We start from the raw sequence: 23252 nt of genomic DNA on the forward strand, positions 1-23252 counted from the left end.
GCAGAGTAACTCAGGATAGCTAGAATGTAAAGTCCTAGGGAAAGAGGAGGGATGTGATGAATGGATGTCAAGTGGAGAAACAGATGGAGCTTGGAAGACCCTGAGCAGTACACTGAGGAGCTCAGGCTTCCTCCTGTTGTTGCTCAGTCGCTAAGTCGTGTCCAGCTTTTTGCGACCTCATGAACTACACCACTCCAGACTTCTCTGTCCATCACTATCTCCTGGAGTTTGCTCAAATTCACGTGCATTGAGTCAGTGATGCCATCCAACCATCTCATCCTCTGTCATCCCCTTCTCCTCCTGCCTTCAGTCTTTCCCAGCATCGGGGTCTTCTCCAGTGAGTCAGTTCTTCACGTCAGGTGGCCAAAGTACTGGAGCTTCAGCTTCAACATCAGTCCTTCCAATGAATATTCCAATGAATATTCAGGGTTGATTTCATTTAGGACTGACTAGTTTAATCTCCTTGCTATCCAAGGGATTCTCCTCCTATAGGCAAGGCAGAATTCTGAAGGGTTTTAATCACAAGGAGTGCTGTGGCCAGATGTTTAAAAGATCACTCTGGAGACAATGCTTTTGGTGGATTAGGGAGGACAAGACTGGCAGGAAGATTAGCTTAGAAAAGATATCATTAGACCCAGAGAAGAGATGATGAAAGTCCAGGATAAGTTAGTGGCATAAAAGAGAAAAAAAGACACAGTAGATTTCAGGTATATTTTTACAGTTTTATTGAGATGTAACTCAGGTATACTTCATAACCCAAATCAGCAGGGTTTGTTCATGGTTGGAGATACAGTGAATGGGAAGACTCTGGGGTGGTAACTGGATGAATGGCAACACCGTCAACTCAAGTCATGGGAGGAGTACAGTGTTGGAAGATCATGAACTTCAGTCATCCAAATTCAGGTACCAGACAGGTTGTGCAGGTGGGGTGAAGCTCAGGGAATGCATCTGGGCTGGTGAAAGGCATTCAGAAATCATCAATGCTGTGTAAAGAAATCAAGAGAAAGTGTGTGAGGGGACTTTCCTGGCAGTCCAGTGGTTAGGACACTGTGCTTCCCCTACAGGGTCACAGGTTCAATCCCCAGTCAGGGAACTAAGATCCTGCATACCACTCAGTTCAGTTCAGTGGCTCAGTCGTGTCTGACTCTTTGTGACCCCATGGACTGCAGCATGCCAGGCCTCCCTGTCCATCACCAACTCCCGGAGCTTGCTCAAACTCATGGCCATTGAGTGGGTAATGCCATCCAACCATCTCATCCTCTGTCGTCCCCTTCTCCTCCTGCCTTCAACCTTTCCCAGCATCAGGGTCTTTTCCAGTGAGTCAGTTCTTTACATCAGGTGGCCAAAGTATTGGACTTTCAGCTTCAGCATCAGTCCTGCCAATGAATTCAGTACTGATTTCCTTTAGGATGGTTGGATCTCCTTGCAGTCCAAGGGATTCTCAAGAGTCTTCTCTAACACCACAGTTGAAAAGCATCAATTCTTTGGTAATCAGCTTTCTTTACAGTCCAACTCTCACATCCATACATGACTACTGGAAAAACCATAACCTTGACTAGACGGACCTTTGTCACCAAAGTAATGTGGGAACTAAGATCCTGCATGCCATTCAGTGTAGCCTAAATAAATAAATACATGAGAAGACATTTATTGCTCAGGAGAGGCAAAGGGAAGAGGAGGAGACCAAGAAAGAAGTAAGTCCAAAGATGATACAGCAAGACAAGCATAATACAGAGAAAGGGGGATGGACATGGAAATCATGAGCACACAGACCATCTCAAGAGTGGGCCATCAACAGTCAAATGGCACAAGGAATGAGCACTGGAGCACTGGATGTGTCCCTGGTTTGCACATTTCAGCTCCCACAAAGTCAACGATTGGCACTGAGGATCGACCACAAATAGGGAGATGCCGAGTAATACAAAAGCAGGTAAAATCCAGTGGCTCTCAAACTTTAACAGGCATCAGGAACACATGAGGGGTTTATTTAAATACAGATTCCTGGAGCCCCATCCTCAGACCTTTGATGCAGTGGGTCTGTAAGCAATCCCAGGAATCTGCATTTTTAAGAAGTACCTGAGTGAATTCCTAGGCGGGAAGTTAGAGGATCCAGTCTTAGAAACACTGTGAAGGCACCTCCAATAAAATCAAAACAGAGAATTTTTTAACAAACGCATTTCATTAATAGGAGGGTTCCAAGGGAATCCCTAGACTCCATCTTTCCCAATCAGAGAGACTGAGGACACTCCTGGATTGGTTTAACCTCCCAAGGGACTTCAATCTTACAGCCCTCAGTATCTTCAATATGAGATCAGCAGTCTCCACAGCTGGAAAAATAACCTGGGTGTTTAATACATCCACAATGTGCTAGTTCCCAGAGGTGGAGCTCAGGAATCCAGAAATTTCTAGGTTCCCCAGCAGATTCTGTGATTCAGCCAAGTTTAGAAACAATTGCACAGATGATCTCTAAGCCAACACCAGTCCTTAATAGTCCATCTGCTGGAGAAACTGTGTTTTGGCTGCCAAAGCACGGCCCCCATAAACCTCCCCACCAAAAAGGAAGTTTAAGATTCCTCGATGTCAGCAGAGCGATAGAAACTTTAGTCCCACTGTGAGTTTTCAGAGTAAATATTATTACAGTGATGTAGAATTTTAGCTGGCCTTGTTAATTATGCAGCTGAAGGCACTTGGATGGCTCGTGAGTGCCCTGATGTAAACGTTCGGTTTGGTAATTGCTACTGTCAAGTTCAATGGCCTCTTCCAATCAGTCAGCAGAGATTTAGCACTGTTGTTGTAACAACAAGAGGAGTCCAGGAAGAATGAATCCTTTCGTTGGCTCTGAAATAAGACTCGGGAAGCGTATTTCTAAGTCAGTGCCAAATGATAGCTTCTCTGGCTAATAGGAATCATTAAGGGAAATGAGGTGCCTAATAAGTAACATAAAGGGCTAGCAATCACTATCCTTCCAAAATGCCATTCCTCCGGAAGTAAAGGTCACAAATGCTCGCCAATGAGCCGGTCCCCCCATAACCTTGTCTTCTTTCCTCCTGCAGTGACGTCAGTCCTATGCTAGCAACGGTCTGTGTTCCCGGATCAGGGGGTGCTATAAGAGAAGGCAGCTGAGAAACAGGGCACCACATGGCAGACCAGGACTGAAAACCCACGTGTAGGGTCTGCCTCTGTTATCTCTCGAATTTCTCTTATGATGGCCCCAGGGAGGTACCATCAGCTTCCTACAAAACAGAGGCAATTTCCCTGCAGAAAAACCTCAGTAGAATCCCCAGGACTTACACAATAAAGCTCATATTGTTTATAGAGGCAAGAGTGTTTTCCACGAGGCCTTCACCCTCCTCTCTCCTTCCCACACATCCTTTCCTGTCCTGACTCCCACAACCCCCACAGGTACACACCCTCCACTCATGAACATTGAACATTTAACTCTCCACGACTCAGGGACTTTCTCTGCCTCCAATGCAAAGCCCTTCCTACCCTCTTTCCCCACCGGGCAAATCTCTTCATTCTTCAAGACGCAACTCAGACAACACCACCTTGATGAAGACTTCCCAGATTACCCCAGACAAAAATATGGATCCACCCTCGAGGTTCTGGAGCACTTTGTTTCAACTCTATAACATCAAGAACCCTGCTAAGCTATCTTATCTAATTGCCTATCCAACTCTGCTGCTGGACCACAAGGAGGCTCAAGGCCAAGCTCAGAGCAGATTCCCAAAAATATCTGGTGAATTTATAGAAGGATGGATAGATGGATAGAGGAATAGAAAAGAAGGGGGCAGAAAGGAGAACCAGGCTGGAGTCAAGCTATATTTCTTTACCTGCTGATACAACAAACATGTATTGAGAGCAACTAACAACTTCCAGACTGCATGCGGCATACTGAGACAAATAAGACATCCCTCTGACCCCCACAGGAGGCACTCAGGCTAGCAAAGAGCACAGATAACCAAATACACAAGTACACGAACGTCTATTAAGTCCAGCAGAAACATACATAAGAAGTTATGATATTTTATGTGCTAAGTCCCTTCAGTTGTGTCTGACTCCATGAGACTGCATGGACTGTAGACCACCAGCTTCCTCTGCCCACAGGATTCTCCAGGCAAGAATACTGGAGTGGGTTTCCATGCCCTCCTCCAGGGGATCTTCCCAGCCCAGGGATCAAATCTCCGTCTCCTGCATCTCCTGCATTGGCATGCAGGTTCTTTTTTGTTTTGTTTTGTTTTGTTTTGAGGGGTGGTGTTTTTTTTTGTTTTTTTTTTTTCATTTATTTTTATTAGTTGGAGGCTAATTACTTCACAACATTTCAGTGGGTTTTGCCATACATTGACATGAGTCAGCCATGGAGTTACATGTATGCAGGTTCTTAACCACTAGCGCCACCTGGGAAGCCCATGATATCTTATAGGAGAATTAACCAAAACAGCCCAGGAGGGTCAAGGTGAAAGCTGAATCCTACAGTATGAGTGGAGCTGGGAGCAAGTCACATTTCCAGTAAAGCGACAGGATGTGCAATGGTGTGAAAATAAAGTAAAGCTTAGGCAAAGAATAGAAAAAGAATGCTGAGGTGCATGTTAGCATGTGGGCAGGCGAGATGAGTCTGGAGAGAGATGTTGAGTGGCTATGAAGGTATCTAGAGTAAGAGCTTCCCAGGTGGCTCAGTGGGTAAAGAATCTGCCTGCAATGCAGGAGCCACAAGAGATGTGGGTTCAATCCCCGAGTCAGGAAGATCCCCTGGAGGAGGAAATGGCAACCCACTCCAGTATTCTTGCCTTGGAGAATCCCAAGGACAGAGGAGTCTGGTGGGCTACAGTCCCTGGGGTCACAAAAAGTCAGACACAACTGAACATGCACACAGCAGACGTGTGCTTGGACGTGACAGAAACCAGCGAGAAAGCTCTCACTGAACACCAGGCCTTTCTACTTAGAATTAGTTCAGATTCCTCCAGCCAAATCCTGCCCTTTGCTTAGAGATTCAGGAACTTCACACTTCCCCTTCCCAGCACGCATCAAAGTTCCCTGTACTGTCCTGTCTAGTATCTGATTGCCCCAGTAAACTGGAAGATTCACCAGGGCAAGTGTTGTGTATGTTTGTGCATCATCATATTTCTAGTACACAGAAAGTGCCTGACCTATAGTAGCCCTAAATATGGGTTCAGTAGATGAAAGGACTGCATTGTCTTGTTGACTAAATTTTCCATCATGGAATCTATGAAATAATAAAAAGAATCTCACCTGGAAGAATATTTGAGGAAAACCCATGGGCTTCCCAGGTGGCCTTAGTGGTAAAGAACCCATCTGCCAATGCAGGAAACATAAGAGATGTGGGTTTGATCCCTTGGTGAGGAAGGTCTCCTATAGGAGGAAATGGCAACTGACTCCAGTGTTCCTGCCTGGAGAATCCCATGGAGAGAGGAGCCTGATAGGCTAAAGTTCATGAGGTCACAAAGAGTTAGACATGACTCAGTGTCTGAGCACACGAGGTAAAAATCCTAGCAGAGATGGTTTGTACCCAGTTGCTGACCTTAAACCATGATGAAGTCACCAGCAAGACAGGGAAGCTCATCAAGCCTTGGTTTCTTATTTGCCATATGGGGCTCGTGGACTGGATGAACACTAAGGATGCCTCTAACTCATAAAAATCAGCAATTTTTCCAAGGCAGTAGTTCCAAAGACATGATGATTCATGGCAAGGAGTTATTTGGTGACACTGAGTTGGGAGAAAGAGTTCAGTGCCATGCACTTCCAGAACTGTGATCTCATTGACTTTGTACTCAAGGAAGTGGGTGCAAAGTCCACTCTTGATTCTATTAGATGTGAAAACACAGTCAGAGATGAAAAGAGAAGTCACCTCTCATTGACAGATAACCTTTTTTTCAGTGAGTCCCCAGAGATGGATATGGAGAGCCCAGTGTCTTCCACTTTCAAGTTGAAAAGGCCCAGAAAGAGTCACCATCCCTACCGCCAAACCTGGGAGAAGAGCTTGTTCAAGGTGCCTCCTGCAGCAGGGGGCCACGTGGTCTGCTCTAGGCCTGGGAGATTCAGAAGATTGGAAATGAATTAAGCCATGACTTAAGTAATCCCATCTATGTGTTTCCAGAGATTAATTATATTTATTGTATCTGACACCAGTCAGGGATAGCAAGCATCTTTTGTGAGTCTTACAACAAAAGTTAAAAAGCATTAGTCGTAACGGCTGATTTTGTTTTATTATATCTGACTCTGAGCCAAAGGTAGACAGCACTTAGAGCTGTCTGTGGACATTAATGTTTGGAAAGCAACACAGACCGCTCCCCCCACCCCCGACCTCCTACTGGCACCTGCACACGCAGCCCACCCCCTTGCAGTATAAGGATAATGAGGTGGGGGCAGGGAGGCAGTTCAACACCCTTAGGATTCACTGAGCAGCCGCCATACCCCAAGCACAGTGCTAGGCACTGCTGGATCCTCGGAGGTGGATAGGACCCTTGTCTTATGCATCTAACTTGGACTGATGGATAAGATCTTAAGGATCTTCACCCTCCATGGATACTCAGGGGTTGATAATAGTCTAAAAACATTATCCCTCAAAAATCACATGTCATAAGACAGGTAAGATAATAGTAGGATGAGGCTGTACAATAGAAGGGAAAGGTACATTCTAGCTGGGAAAAATCAGGGAAGGAGGTAGCATATGAGATGAGCTGACAAAGAAGAGGTACGCTTAGGAGGAAATGAATGGGAATTGATTCAGGGTGCCAGAAACAACATAAGCAAAGATGGGAAACTGAGAAAGGATGGGGCATATTCAGGTGAAGCTTGACATGGCGTATGTCCAGGGGGAGAAACTGCACACACTGGGACAGGAAAGATGGAGCCTGTGGTTGAAGGCCTTGACTACTTCCTGAAGGGCAGGCATATGTTTGGCAGTCGGTAAGGAGCATGCACCATACAGTCAGCAAAAACAAGACGGGGAGCTGACCGTGACTCAGATCATGAACTCTTAACTGCAAAATTCAGACTTAAACGAAAGGAAGTAGGGGAAATCATTAAACCATTCAGGTATGACCCACCTCAAATCCCTTATGATTACACAGTGGTAGTGACAAATAGATTCAAGGGACTAGATCTGATAGACAGAGTGCCTGAAGAACTCAGACAGAAGTTCATGACATGGTAGAGCAGGCAGTGATCAAAACCATCCCCAAGAAAAAGAAATGCAAAAAGGCAAAATGGTTGTCTGAGGAGGCCTTATAAATAGCTGAGAAAAGAAGAGAAGCGAAAGGCAAAGGGGAAAAGGAAAGATTATCTCTCTGAATGCAGAGTTCCAAAGAATAGCAAGGAGAGATAAGAGAGCTTTCCTCAGTGATCAATGCAAACAAATAGAGGAAAACAATAGAATAGGAAAGACTAGAGATTTCTTCAAGAAAATTAGAGATATCAAGGGAATATTTCATGCAGATATGGGCACAATAAAAGCCAGAAACGGTATGGACCTAACAGAAGCAGAAGATACTAAGAAAAGGTGTCAAGAATACACAGAAGAACTGTACAAAAAGATCTTCATGCTCAATACCAGAAAAATAAACAACCCAATCAAAAAATGGGCCAAAGAACTAAACAGACATTTCTCCAAAGAAGACATACAGATGACTAACAAACACATGAAAAGATGCTCAGCATCACTAATTATCAGAGAAATGCAAATCAAAACCACAATGAGGTACCATTCTCACACCAGTCAGAATAGCTGCTATCAAAAAGTCTACAAACAGTAAATGCTGGAGAGGGTGTGGAGAAAAGGGAACCCTCCTACACTGTTGGTGGGAATGCAAACTAGTACAGCCACTATGGAGAACAGTGTGGAGATTCCTTAAAAAACTGGAAATAGAACTGCCATATGACCCAGCAATCCCACTCCTGGGCATACACACCGAGGAAACCAGATCTGAAAGAGACACGTGCACCCCAATGTTCATCGCAGCACTGTTTACAATAGCCAGGACATGGAAGCAACCTAGATGCCCATCAGCAGACAAATGGATAAGGAAGCTGTGGTACATATACACCATGGAATATTACTCAGCCATTAAAAAGGAATACATTTGAGTCAGTTCTAATGAGGTGGATGAAGCTGGAGCCTATTATGGAGTGAAGTAGGTCAATACAGTATACTAGCCTGTATACAGTATAATACAGTATAAAACACCAATACAGTGTACTAACACATATATATGGAATTTAGAAAGATGTAATGATGACCCTATATGCAAGACAGCAAAAGAGACACAGACTAAAGAACAGACTGTTGGATTCTGTGGGAGAAGGTGAAGGTGGGATGATTTGAGAGAATAGCAATGAAACATGTATATTACCATATGTGAAATAGATGACCAGTCCAAGTTTGATGCATGAAACAGGGCATTCAAAGCTGGTGCACTAGGACAGCCCTGAGGGAGAGGATGGGGAGAGGTGGAAGGGGGTTCAGGATGGGGGAACACATGTACACCCATGGCTGATTCATGTCAATGTATGGCAAAAAACCACTACAATATCATAAAGTAAAGCCTCCAATTAAAATAAATTAATTAATTTTTTAAAGAAAGAAAGCTGATTGCCAAAGAATTGATGCTTTTGAACTGTGGTGTTGGAGAGGACTCTTGAGAGTCCCTTGGACTGCAAGGAGATCAAGCCAGTCAATCCTAAAGGAAATCAGTCCTGAAAATTCATTGGAAGCACTGATGCTGAAGCTGAAACTCCAATACTTTGGCCACCTGATGCGAAGAACCGACTCATTGGAAAGGACCCTGATGCTGGGAAAGATTGAGGGCAGGAGGAGAAGGGGACGACAGAGGATGAGATGGTTGGATGGCATCACCAGCTCAACAGACATGAGTTTGAGTAAGCTCTGGGAGCTGGTGATGGACAGGGAGGCCCAGCATGCTGCAGCCCATGGGGTCACAAAGAGTCAGACACGACTGAATGACTGCACTGAACTGATTGACTGACTGAAGGAGCATGCACTGCTTCCCAGGTGGCTCAGTGATAAGGAATCTGCCTGCCAATGCAGGAGACATTAGTTCAATCCCTGGGTCAGGTAGATTCCCTAGAGAAGGAAATGCAATCCACTCCAGTATGCTTGCCTGGCGGGCTATAGTCCATGAGGTCGAAAAACAATTTAGCAACTAAACAACAAAGGAGTATGCACACCCTTGAGCGGAGGAGTAAGAAAAGAGCTTCACTCCCGGGCAATTAGTGCAGGGATAGTGTTAGGTATTTTTGCCTAAAAAATTCCACAGACAGAGAATCCTAGTGGGTGACAGTCCAGAGTCAGACACAGCGGCGCACAGCACACAGTGCTAGGTATGCAGCCAGCAGGGCCTTTAAGAAATTGCTTTCGATGGCTCAACTGATAGACCCTTCGCTAGAACACAAGACACATCTGGTGATTACGGTCTGTAGTGCTGCTTCAACACTACAGAAATTAACATGGCAGCCTTGGCAATTTCAGCCAGCTGACCTGGGAACCTAAGTAACATGTGTCTATAGAAAAACACAATTTTTGAATTTCAAGCCATTGACTTAGAAACAAGCTTCAAAGACAGCCAATTTGTGAGCTGTGGAGGATAAAGATTTGTGTCCTATCTGTAAGGGCTGCTTCCACGTTTCATACCTGACTCCCCTGGTGGCTCAGATGGTAAAGCATCTGCCTACAATGTGGGAGACCCGGGTTCGATTCCTGGGTTGGGAAGATCCCCTGGAGAAGGAAATGGCAACCCACTCCAGTACTCTTGCCTGGAGAATCCCATGGACGGAGGAGCCTGGTGGGCTACAGCCCATGGGGTCACAGAGAGTGGGCCATGACTGAGCGACTTCACTTTATAGATACACGGATACGTAAAACTGAATCACTTTGTTGCACACCTGAAGAGAACACAACATTGTTAATCAACTACACTCCAATGGAAAATAAAATTTTTTAAATACATAAAAATAATTTCTTTTAAAAAAGAGCAATAAAAAATTAAAAATGAATTTTTAAAAAAAGAACTTCCAATCTAGTGGAAAAGATGAACATACTTTGGACAAAGGAACCAGGAGATCCAGGCATGAGGGCATTTACATCCACCTGTGCCCACAACATCAGGGCAAGAACACAATCCATCAGGAAGCCACCCCCACCCCCCAGGGCCCCTGTGGTCTAGCTTCATCAGCCTTAAAGAAAATAACACAGATGTGAAACGGTTCTAAACTCCATTACCTCTTCCCAGAGTTAATTTTACTGGGAGAGTGTTCCCTGTTTTTAGAACACTAGTCCCTAAGGACAGAGTACAAAGGGGGAGAAACTTGTTTTTTAATGAACTTGCCTAAGAAAGCTGATACACCCTGAAACCCATCTAGTTATGCAATTCCATTGCATCTGCCCCTTGTTTGTTTACTTTGAAATCACCAATCTAAATCTTGGAACACTCAGTGCAAAATAATAATAAAAATCTGTTCATTTTTATTGGGGTCTAAAGAAAAAAAGTAGTGAAGAAAGGAGCAAGGCCTCAGTTAATAATTAAGAAAATATGGCAGAAAGTCACATCAAGGCAAAATGAATCAAGATATCATCAAAGTAAGAAAATTAGCGATACTATTGTCCAGTATCATGCAGACTTTATTCAAATTTCATGAGTTGTCCAAACAGTGACCTTGAGAACAAAGGAAAATCTGGGATCACACATTACATTGATTTGTCATATGTTCAGGTATACCGAGCACCCTTGTGTATAAATAGCAGAGAAACTGTTGGTGTCCTGCAGAATCTCAGAAAATATAATTCTCTGGAGCTCTTCCTGAGGAGTTTACTAGAGCACATGTTTCAGACAACTGAAATGATGGGATAAGCATGCACACAGGGCAGGTGGTGAGCATTTTAATATGTGGTTACTTGAAGAACAAAACTTAATGAAGTTTAAAAGGGAGACTTCATAGTCTCTGTGACTATACAGATAAGGATCTGCCTACAGGAAATAGGAAAGTCATTTAAAAAATGGAGAATGACAGTAGCATATGTGATAAAATGAATTTAACCATTTTCAGGAATCATAGTTGGTGGTAATAGTATTATGCTGTTATTTAGAGACTTGCATGTGTGCTATGGGATAAAGCAAGTGAGTAATTATAAGATGTTCTGATGCTACCACTGTAATTCTGTGTTTTTGAGAACTAAGGTTTGGGGTGTAAAATTAAGGAGCTATGGATGCAGTAGAGAGACAGCAAAATGCAAACCCTGTAGTCTTGAATTTCAATTAGAAATCAGTGCAAATTCCTATTTACAACAGGCAGGACTTGGAAGCAACCTATTAATGAATGTCCATCAGCAGAGGAATGGATAAAAAAGATGTGGTACATACGTACAAAGAAATATTACTAAGCCATAGAAAGGAAGAAATTGTGCCATTTGCAGAGATGTGGATAGACCTAGAGTTTGTCATACACAGTGAAGTAAGTCAGAAAGAGAAAAACAAATATCATATATTGATGCATGTATGTGAAATCGAGAAAAATCATATGGATAATCCTCTTTGCAAAGCAGAAATAGAGACAGAGACATAGAGAACAAATGTATGGATACCAAGGGAGAAAGAGGCAATGAACTGGGAAACTGGAATTGACATGTCTACACTATTTATACTACGTATAAAACAGGTAACTGATGAGAACCTACCATATAGCACAGGGAACTCTACTCAATGTGTGTGGTTGGTGACCTAAATGGAAAGGAAATCCAAAAAGGCTGGGGCGGGGGGCTATATATGTAAATGTATAGCTGATATATTTTGCCGTATGGCAGAAACTAACGCAATATTGTAAAGCAAGTTATATCCCAACAAAAATTAATTTTGAAAAAGAAAGAAATCCATGTGAATTCTCAAGGCACTTTATCTTAAATAAAGGTAGATAGGTAGGTAGGAAGATAGAGACATACATATGTATGTATTTTCCTAGTTCTGCCCACTGGGAAAGCCTAGAAATGGTTACCAACCCAGTTCTAGATACATGTCAAGAAGACACAAGAATAACTCGTCATAGAGGCCTAACTTGAAAAGCTTCTCTGGGTCAAACATGGGACAACACAAACCTGCATAAAGATGTGAAGTGCCATAGACTGAAACTCGTCAAGCATGTTTAAATCCATGCGCTCACAATGACACTTTTTGCTGGCTTGGTTTGGTTTGGTTTCTATTAGAGTATAATTGACTTACAAAACTGTGTTACTATCAAGTGTATAGCAAAGTAGATCAGTTATACATATACATATATCCACTCTTGTTTAGATTCTTTTCCCGTATATGTTATTAGAGTATTTAGAGTTCCCTGTTGGGTCCTTACTAATTATCTATTTCATACGTAGCAGTGTGTATATGGGATTTACATAAACACATGGTGACATGTTTTAAAAGCCTAACTGGTCAACCTTCAAAGATTGCAAAGAACTAGTACATTATCCCAAAAACTAAGTAAGTGAAAGGAGAGTGTCAAACATTTATCATACTTCCCTATATGAACTAAACCATTAGGTAAGCAAATAGTAAATGAAAGACAGTATCTCCTATAAAATTATCCCAGCTAATATAGGTGGGATAAACAAAAACAAAATGATGGAATTAGAACATCACAATTCTGCAGTGCCCTGTAAATAAATAAATCGAGGCACGGTACATCATATCAAAAACAAGGGAAGGGCTTCCCTGGTAGTCCAGCGGTTAAGAATCCACCTTTCAAAGCAGGGCATGAGGGTTCAATCCCTAGCCTGGAGACAAATGTTCCACATACCAAGAAGAAACTAGGCCCACACCCAGCAACTACCAAGCCTGTGTGCCACAGTGAAGACCTAGTGCAGCCAAAATAAAAAGTAAATAAAAGCAAAAGGGAAATGGGCATGTATGTGATCAAGGGACACAGCACCACATACAATCTTCTAGTCCAGGGTCTGAACCTGGAGGTAAGACCTCTGGATCCTAGCTTCCAATTTATAGGAGGACAGAGAACAGAGGAGCATGTTGATCTGCACCATGAGTGTGCAATCAGCAAACTCCAGCCTGGGAGACACTCCACAGATCAGAGAGCCCAGGTTCTTCAGGTTTGTATATAAAAACTTATTTTAATGGGCAAAACCCATAGTGTTTAAGGCTGTATTCTTTGGATTACCATAAAGATGCAACAAATTTTATACTATAAAATTCATAAAAGTGATTCTTTTTGGTGGGAATGATGGAGCGTCTAGAGTAACAGGCAAAATTCTGTTACAATTAAACAGTTTGAAAATACATGTAGAAGTCAGAAAATGAAATAGGTGGTACTTTAGAAAGACTTTCCAGGACAGGAATCTGTTATGATCATGATATACAAATGTGGGGAAACCCTTACAGTATACATCGACATATAAAATCAATGTCTAGACAAAGTCTTCTAGCTTGTACACCAAATCATAAACTGTGAACGGAGGTGGTACAGATGGGGCCCAGACTGAGATGGAGAGTCAGCTGAGAGGCTCAGTCCATGAAGACATTCAAGTTTAAGTTGATGTATTTTCATACTATTTGCATTTTTACAAGTGCCTTTTCATGTTTTGTTTATATAGATTAAGTGAGTGAATCAGTCAAGGGGAGAATGAACTGAAGAATATGTGAGTTAGTAGGCAAGAGTAGATGAGCAAGTGAATAAATGAGTAAGATAATGATTGAATGAATGAGCGAGGGTGGGAGGGAAGGCACAAATAAACAAAGAAAAAAAAGTATCCCAGTAAAGTAATCAGGTCCTAATAGAAAAGTCTTCAAAAAAAAAAAAGTCACAGGGGGGAAAAAAAAAAACAGAACATTGGAAATCTGGTCAACCCAGATATTCCAGAGCCTGCATATTTGAAGATACTTAAATCTCTAGTCATTGACTCAATGAGGTTACATGCTAAAATTTATACATGAAAAATTCAGAAGGATACTTGAGGATAGACCAGTCAAGTGTGAATTCAGAACCAAATGCCACTTTGAAAGATCCTGTGCATCCGTCCTAACACCACCCTGCATGCCCTCCCCTCCAGGTAACTTCTCATCATGAAATCCCACCAGAAGTCTTGCTGGCCTTTTCAATTTTATCATCTCCAAAGAATTCTAAAGCACACCTCTGCATGCACCCAGAACTGCAAACATTCCTTTCAAACACAGAAACCACAGCCTCTAAATCAGTGACCTCCCAGTGTCTAAATTTGGAGTGGAGAGATGCTCTTTCAAACTTGAAGCTGTTCAAAAACAACTAACAGTACCTCCAACCAAGTTTCTCCAAGTCACCATATTTAACTCTGGGAATTCAAGGTTCTGGAAAAGTTGTCAGAAGGAGAATGTGTTGCTTAACTTCTCTGGACTTCAGTCAGGGTCTCCATCCGTAAAATGGAAGGAATTCATCACCCATTGCAGAGGGGATGTGGCCTCAATGAGAGAATTATGTGAAATGCTTAATATGGTGCCAGCTTCATAGCAAGTGTTCAGTGGGTGTTTGCTGTGGTTATTTATTTTTATTAAGGTGAAATTCACATAGCACAAAATTAGCCATTTTTAAGGTGCACAATTCAGTGGCAATTAGTAATGGTTACAATGTTGTGCAACCACTTCCCTCTACATCCAAAACATTTTCATTACCCCCCAAAAACCCCTTACACATTAAGCAGGTATCTCTCTAGTTCCCTCCTCTCCCTCCAACAACCATTAATCTGCCTTCTGCTTCTATGGTTTTACCCATCCTGGATGGACTGTATCATATAAACAAAATAATACAATACATAACCTTTTGTGTCTAGCTTCTTTCACTTAGTAAAATGTTTTCAAGATTCATTCATACTGTAGTGTGTATCAATATTCCATTCCTTTTTAAGGCTGAATAATATTCTATGGTATATCACAATGTGTTTAATATTCTATGGTATATCACAATGTGTTTATCTGTTCATCCATTGTTGGTGTTTGTGTTATTTTCCCCGTTTGGCTAACCTGAATAGTGCTGCCATGAACATCCATGTGTATTTGAGTACCTGTTTTCAATTCCTTGGGCTATAAACCTAGCAGTGAAATTGCTGGATCACATGGTAATTCTATGTATAACCTTTTGAGAAACTGTAAAACTATTATTATTTCTAAAGTATTCATTCCAGTGCCTACTAAGAACAGGTACTCTTACAAGGGGTGGTATAAATATCCATGAGCTATAGCCTCTCCCCTCTGGGAACTTATTTTCTATGAGCAGCATTCCTGCAAAAGAAAACAAATAGTCATAATTTTCCACAGGCTGTTAGTTTTATTCAAAGTGAGTTACCTAAGAAAACTCATGACAATTGAACCTCAAATTTCAAAGTAACCTTTATCCCCCAAATATATATATTTCAAATATATATAGGTAAATAAACCTATTCTTTTAAATAGAGCTTATAACTTCTAACTGGGCCAAACAAACTTCTATAGCCAGTAACTGATAAAAATATGTTCTCAGACCTTTAATCATATACATCCATGCAAGAACAGATGCAAAATGGCAGAAAGTCTGTCTGATATAATTGCTCAGATGGATCCATATCTTGTAAAGGAAGGTTGGAGAAAGGAATATAGTAGCATGTTGAGAAGGAAGCATTAACAGAACTCACAGAAACACAGATGAAAGGACAGCATAGAGGGTTTCAGAACAACAAAGCCGGAGCAGAGACTCAAAGAGCAGACCAACGAGACGGCAATACCGGGATGTGGAGATGTGCCAGCTATGGGGAAGGCAAGGTTAAAAAGTGAGAGAAGAATGTCAGTTGCATGCCCTTGCCAATATCTTTCATGGCTGATTACACCCGGACAGCCTATAAATTCCTCTAATAGTTTTCAGTGAAGAAACTATTCTTCTACCCATCCCCACAACTATTAAGTAGTGTTACTGGTTTAGACTAGCTTCCAGAATCACCCAAGTGGTGCTGATTATCACTAGTGGGTGTGGATAAGAAGGAGAAAAAGAATGCATTCTTCTGAGAACCTTCTGGGCAAAAAGCACCATGTATGGTAAATATCAGATTCTGCATATAAAATGTCATTATTTCCCAACTGAAACAAATATCTAAGGAGTACCTCTCCTCTCTCTGTCTCTCTTTCTCCTATGCCTCAGACTAAGACTCAGTACAATAGCTAAGCTCTCCAACCAACCACCCCTCAAATTCATTTTTCACAGTCAAGAGATTTTCATTTCCCACCATAGAAAAACTCACCATGGAATAATTCTGGCTACATATGCATCAGCTAAGATGCAAAAATTCAGTTTTCAGAGACAAAAGGTCACTCATTCCACCCAACAGTTCCTTTCATGGTGCTGGATGAAGACAGTGATAGCAAGCATCTAATAGGACAAAATCCCAGCACATAGCTAGAGACGGGCAGAAGAGCTCCTACACAACAGATCAGAGTCCTACAGCAATGCTACAAAGATCCTAGCCTTTGATATTTCTAGTAAATTCTGTAGAAAGAGAGGGTACAAATATTTAGGCATCTTCTTCTCGTATCACCATCCTGAGAATCTTTGAGTTTTAAAGGGAGGGTCAGTAATGGGGGTGGTGATGAAGGAAAGAAAGAAAGCAGGTAGATGTCATTCCAAAACATTCTAGAGCTTTTAGGACAAGATGTAAATGTGCCAAAGAATATAAGATAGAAACTGGACCCATCTATAGTTTTGCAAAATGAATAAGGAGATCTCACAAATATCCATACATTCTGTATCCTTTATGCAACCCCTCCACCATCTTAAACACTATTGGAAATTTCCAACTAACTGGGAAAAAAAAAAAAACAGTTCTCAGCCTTTCTTCAAGATGTCTGAGGAAGTGAGACTAGACCCAGGGTTTTTTGACTTGTGGCAAAAGCCACATCATGTATTAAAAGGAAGATGGGAAGAGGTGTGTCCTGCCCAACCACACAGAATTCCTCAGCTGAGAACAGCCCCTAGATCTGCGTCCCAGCTGTGAGCTGCCAGAGGATATTTGCCTAAATGCTAAAAGGACTCCAGTCATGTACTTTTTCTGTTTGGAAAATTACTCCTCATTCATTTGAAAAGAAAAAAAAAAAAGATATTAGCATTGTTCTCACATGTGAGCCTTTGTTTAAAACCAAGCTTTCTTGATGCATCTTGTGGGAACTGAAACTCAGCAATGCAAGGATAGAACCCTCCTGCAGAAAGACTGATGTCTTCCCCAAAAGCTATTGGGCTCTTCTTTCCAGCCCCAGAGTTCAAAGTTATTGCTTTATTACCTTTAAAAACTTCAACTTGAAAGAATATACATGATATTTTGAACTCGCATTGCAAAAAGAACAACAGCATTCTAAACTCAAGCTTTAAATAAAAGTGAAATGCTTCTCTTGCCCCAGATTAGATGATTGAGAAAATGTTCAAAACCTTAATCCCATGAAATATGCAAGGTGCTGTCATGCAGCCAACTCTCCCTCTTAGCCCTTCTGAAGACCCCACCTGGATTGCTCCATCTCCTCTATCTGAGCCAACTCCAAGTCAACCCCAAGTTCTTTTCTTCTAAGTTTACTGAACCTCAGTCTTTAACCCCCCACATTTTCTTGCCTTGGCAAAAACCCTAAAGCTTTCAGGGTGGTTAACAAACAGTAGGTGTCGGCCTCCAAGGGTTAAGAATTCACAGATGATAATCATCAGTATATTGTTCTGGAAAATTAAATACACCCGGGCCAAGTTTCTTAAGGCTGTACTCTTTGGAAATGCTTCAATCTTTAAAAAAAAAAAAAAAAAGAAGAAGAAGAAGAAGAAATTCAAGAATGTGAACTTCATTGTTCACATATATTTTCCTAGGCTTCTTTTCTTTCCTCTTTGGTATGTCATTATGTGATTTGGGTTTTCCCCAGATTTTTACCTATCCTAGGCCTCTTTGATATGTGAAAAATGTGCTTGCATTCTGCCATCCTAGTAGGGCCTTGAAGTGACAAAAGAAACTGCTCATTCGAGAAGGCCTGACTGCACTGTCATTAGATTCAGGCAATCTGACTGCAGCGCCCTCCAGCAACAAGCATGAACTCGGTTGGGTTGGCCCTCAATCCAATTCAATCCTTCTACACACCAAACATCAGGCCCACATCAAGTCTCCAGAAAACCTATCAGGATGTTCTGGTTCTCAAGAAATTCGTATCTGTTGGGATAACAGACTAGAATAGAGGTGAGTGCAGGCTCTACCCAAGGAGGAGACACCCATGGTCGAAGAAAGGTCGAGGACCACATCACATGATGTAGTCACGGGTTCACATGGTGATGGAGAAGCCATGACAGCCTCCAAGGCAGGGAAACCAGCAGGAGAAAAAGTCTGGAAATGTGAAAGGACTTCGAGGTGTTCCTTGGGTGGCCAGACCAGGCCATGCAGAAGAGAATCAAAAAATGAAGCCTAGAAATATAGGTCAAAAATGGGTAATGAAATCTTTGGTGTGTTGGCCTTATCCTGCATTAAGAGGAGGGCAGAATACTCAGAGAGATTTCACTCTGGTAAGAGGTCGAACGAGGAGTTGTAATAGGAAGCATGACCCAATATAGTTCTTCTCTGGCTTTGGAGAAGTTGTATGATCAGGGAGCAGACAGCAGCAAAGAATCCTTTTCAGTTGAGGACAGCATGAAGGGACTTAAGGAGGAAAGTGGCCTTTGAACCTCTTAAAGGATGAGCAGGACTCAGATGGTGAGTGACAAGGAAGGACACCCTGATCAGAGCAGGGACACAGGCTGGCCAGCACGCACGGCTCATTCCAGGAGAAGCATGGGATCTGCCAGGGCTGGCCAAGGCTGTTGGAGGCTTACAGCAGAAAATAAGCTGGCCAGTTAGACCAGATCACATTGAGGAGGCCTCTGAATTCCACCTTAAGGATATTGTTCTGAAGGCAACAGGAAGCCTGCAGGGCTGGTGATGTTCAAGTTACTGCCTGCCTTGCAATTGGCTGTGACCACATGGGATGTGAGCAGAAGTGATGGGCTCATGGCAGATCTTCCCATCCAAGCTCCAGGGCACCCCTTCATTGCCTTTTCCTTCCCAGCTGGCACTGAGTTCAGAGTATCCTTGGAAATCCAGTGAACCTGATGAAGCCTCCATCAGCCTGAATCTCTGAATGAATGGCTGTGTGCACACAGTCACACCGTGACCAGCTTACTCACCCAGTACCGTTGGGTGGGCAAAAACCAACCATCTATGAATTGTATGTCACTTTCTGCGTTGAGATCTATTTGTTATATCAGCTCAGCCTAACGTACCTCGTATTGGCCCCTACTACGAAGATGGCAATGGGGAGAGAAAGAGACAGTCAAGAGACTTGTGGAGGTTAGTCCTCCAGACGTGGCTACCCATTCTAAGGGCAGGTGAGCGTCAAAGATGGGGCCAGTATGTCCAGGCAGAATGGAGAGGAGGATTGAGAGGCTGTTCCTCTGAGTCACCACGGAAGGAGAAAAAGGTTCGGAAGAAGGTGTGTGTGTGCTCAGTCATGTCAGACTCTGCAACCCCATGGACTGTAGCCCGCCAGGCTCCTCTGTCCATGGGATTTTCCAGGCAAGAAAACAAGAGTGGGATGCCATTTCCTTCTCCAGGGCATCTTCCCAACCCAGGGGTTAAATCCATGTTTCTTGGGTCTCCTGCACTGGCAGAATTCTTTACCACTAGCACCACCTGGAAGAAGTGGGATCTATTTAGGACCTGTAGGAATTGCGATCCCTGGTGGAACTGTCCAGCAGGCAGTTAGAAACACAGGCAAGGGGCCAGACCATGGGAGCCTGAGAGAACCACACAGATGCTTCCAGAACAGCCTGTGCTGTTTCCTCAATGTTGCAAATATCTATGTATAAAACAGACAAGGACCTACTGTATAGCACAGGGAACTATACTCAATATTTTGTAGTAACCTATTAGGGAAATGAATCTGAAAATATATATATAGTCATGGTGTGGTACACCTGAAAGTTATGCAACATTGTCAAGCAAATACATTTTAATTTTTTTTAAATACTGCAGATATCAAGGATCACAGACTGTCAAAGTTTCTCACAACCACTTAGAACCTACTGAGACCTGGAAGCCGCCTTGATGGACGGCTAGATAGAGGCAGTCAGCAAGTGCTCACAACTGTTGGAGATGCTCCCCAGGCCATAACTCAGGAAGAGGGACACTGTGCTCCTAAGGGGACCGTGCCTTCCTGAGATGGGGGTGTCAAGTGGCAGGGAAGAGCCCTCATGCCACAGTCTGCCTTCTGGAGCATCTCCAGTCATGGAGAAAAGTCAAGAAGCCCCAAGAAACAAAGCCACTCAGCAAAATAACGATTCCAGGGCTTCTATAATGCTCTTCATTTTCCAAAGCATGCTCATGGCCTTCATCTCCCTTCCAAAAAAGAAGGGAACTCGGACCATTCTAAGGTCCATGGAGAGAAACAGAGGACATTGGCAGAAAACATGTAAGTTGTCTCTCTTGAAAGAGGCTGTTTACTGCCCCTGTTTTTCTCTGTCTCAGCCAGGACCATCTGGAGCCCAGAAGGACAGGCACAGCAGAAGGAAGGGGAGATGGCTCATTTCAGCTGCTTGGACACGCCCCCCTGGAAGGGAGCCTCCCCAGAGGATGCTGCTGCTACTGTTGCCCTCCAGGTTGTTCTGCACTCAGGTTTCACTCCAGGCACATTAGACTGGATCAGAGGCTCTGCTACAACTAGCGTGTGTGTGAGTCGCTCAGTCATGTCTGACTCTTTGTGACCCCATGGACTGTAGCCCACCAGGTTCGTCTGTTCATGGAATTCTCCAGGCCAAGAACACTGGAGTGGGCTACCATTCCCTTCTCCAGGGGATCTTCCTGACCGAGAGATCGAACCCAGGTCTCCCACACTTGCAGGCAGGTTCTTTACCATCTGAACCACCTGGGAAGCCCCTGCTACAACTTACTGAATGGTGAAGTGCCAATAGGATAAAACCGAAGCAGCATGATGATGCTTGGAGAGACTCCAGGGCTGGGGCTTCCACAGTAGCTCAGTGGGAAAGAATCTGCAGGCGGTATGGGTTCAATCACCGATCCAGGAAGATCCCACATGCCACAGAGCAGCTACTTGCTGCAACTACTGAGCCTGCATGTTGCAACTACTGAAGCCCACGCACCTTAGAGACTGTGCTCCGAAACAAGAGGAACCACTGGCAATGAGAATCCGGGGCACTGCACCTAGAGAGTAGCCCCCTGCTTGCCACAACTAGAGAAAATCCCGAGCAGCCGCTAAGACCCAGCACAGCCCAAAATAAGTAAATAAATAAACATTAAGCCTCCAGGGCTTAGGGCTGCTCAAACCCCAGTGCCCAGTGCTCAACATTTTTCTTGTTTTTTTTTTTAGTCGCTAAGTTATGTCTCGACTGTTTGCGACCCCATGGACTGTAGCCTGCCAGGCTCCTCTGTTCATGGAAATCTCCAGGCAAGAATACTGGAGTGGGTTGCCATTTCCTTCTCCAGGGGATCTTCCCAACCCAGGGATTGAACCCTATGTCTCCTGCATTGCAGGCAGAGGGATGGTCAACTTGGTAGACCATACTCCCAAGTGGGAAAATCTGGGATGCTATACTGTCTTCACATTAATCCTAAGACACTCAAAGCAGTGGTTTCAAAGTCAAAAATCCCAGGGCACTTCTGGGCCATTTCTGACCCCAGCTGCAGGAAGTTCAACCATGAGCATCTCCTTTGATTCATCTACCCCTGACCACTTCCCAGTCCTTTCCTGTCGGCACCTGTGGGAGCCACCAGACTGAGAACTTTCCTCCATGGCGCACGGATGACCCCAGACTTCCTTCAGGATTCCAAAGAGTTTGTGGACCTTCTTCTCCCAGCTATATTCCTTTTTTCTAAGGCTTGGTTCCTAACAAACCCTCCTTTTAAAAGGAGGTCAGGGGTTCTATTTTATGTTTAAAATAAAATTTAAAATCATCATTTAACATATATCTTAGTAGTCCTCCTAAGAGTCTCCAGCCCCATTAGCCATGGAATCTGCCTGTTGCCTTCATTTTTGCTCAGCTTGCAGCTCATTTAAAAATCACTGGAAATGACTTGGGCTTCCCTGGTGTCTCTCAGATGGCAAAGAATCCACCTGCAATGCAAGAGACCTATGTTTGATCCCTGGGCTGGGAGATAACTCATGCTCTAGTTCTTAAAATCAAACTTCCTCTGCCAAATCCAAGACCCTGAATTTACCCAAATGGTACAAACATGCTTTTCCCACCCACCCACCAAAATACCTCCCACTCAGCCCAACAATAGCCTTAATGGGTGATTCAGTCCCCTCCAGTTCTAAAGATAATCTTACTGCTTCACCATCAGGCCAGCAGCTTTCAATGTTCTTCACACAGGCTCAGAGAACTCCGCTCACTCTTTTCAAAGAGTGAGGTCCAGGTTTGAAGATTGGATTGATTTCTAATTACATTAATTAATGATGTTAACACATACACAGAAATGTGTCCCCATCAGGTGTGAATCTATCTTATTAGCTAGAATTTTAATGTTGTTCCACCCTCAACCCTTTGAAAAGCACTTCTGATAGGGAGTGGAGGCTGATAGAAGGGACCCTTCCTGTATTTCCACCCTGGCTTCCTGGAGATGCATTTTTCAGAAAAGTTTACCTTGAACTTCACACCTCCTTCCACCTCCCTGCAAATTTACACACAGAGCCCCTTTGTGAGCCTGAGACTGAGACAGGGACAGAACACAGAGAAGGTTTGTCAAGCCCAACAAGTTGATTCATGTGCAGAAATCCCCCAAGTGCGTTTACAGATTGAATTGGAAAAACTCTCAGCTGCTTCTGGTTGAAAATTCCACTGAAACACTTCACTGGCTGCCTGTGCCTTCAGTACAGATAGTCGCCAATGCTTGCACCACAGTCTACATGTGCAAACGCACATGATCAGAGATGCGGGAGCGGCGTGTGGCTTCAAGATGTCTGTGTCATCTGCAGGCCAATGTTTCCTGCATATTTGCTGTGAATACATATCGCTGACTCTATAATTGTGCTGTAGCCCACAACGTTTGACATGGCTTGCCTGGTGGGGCACTTGGATTTTGAACTTAACAACGCTAGATGCTTGAACGTATTGAGCAATGGGGCGGGACTTCTTTGGTTGGCAGGCATACCTTTATGAAGAGCTCCAGTGACTGGGAAGGAACAGTTATAGATCTGCAACTGTACTGTATGACAGCC

General features: G+C 43.3%; 1 long non-coding RNA gene across 1 annotated transcript in view; it reads right to left on the reverse strand.

Moving 5' to 3' along the window:
• Positions 1–708: 708 nt before the first annotated feature.
• LOC139034836 (uncharacterized) overlaps positions 709–23252 on the reverse strand; it is a 45408-nt gene continuing 22864 nt past the window's right edge. Inside the window, exon 3 of the long non-coding RNA XR_011487419.1 lies at positions 709–983. This is a non-coding gene — a long non-coding RNA (uncharacterized lncRNA). The remainder of the gene's footprint in view (positions 984–23252) is intronic.

The sequence above is a fragment of the Odocoileus virginianus genome, chromosome 4 (genome assembly GCF_023699985.2).
Source record: "Odocoileus virginianus isolate 20LAN1187 ecotype Illinois chromosome 4, Ovbor_1.2, whole genome shotgun sequence".
Classification (NCBI taxonomy): Eukaryota; Metazoa; Chordata; class Mammalia; order Artiodactyla; family Cervidae; genus Odocoileus; species Odocoileus virginianus.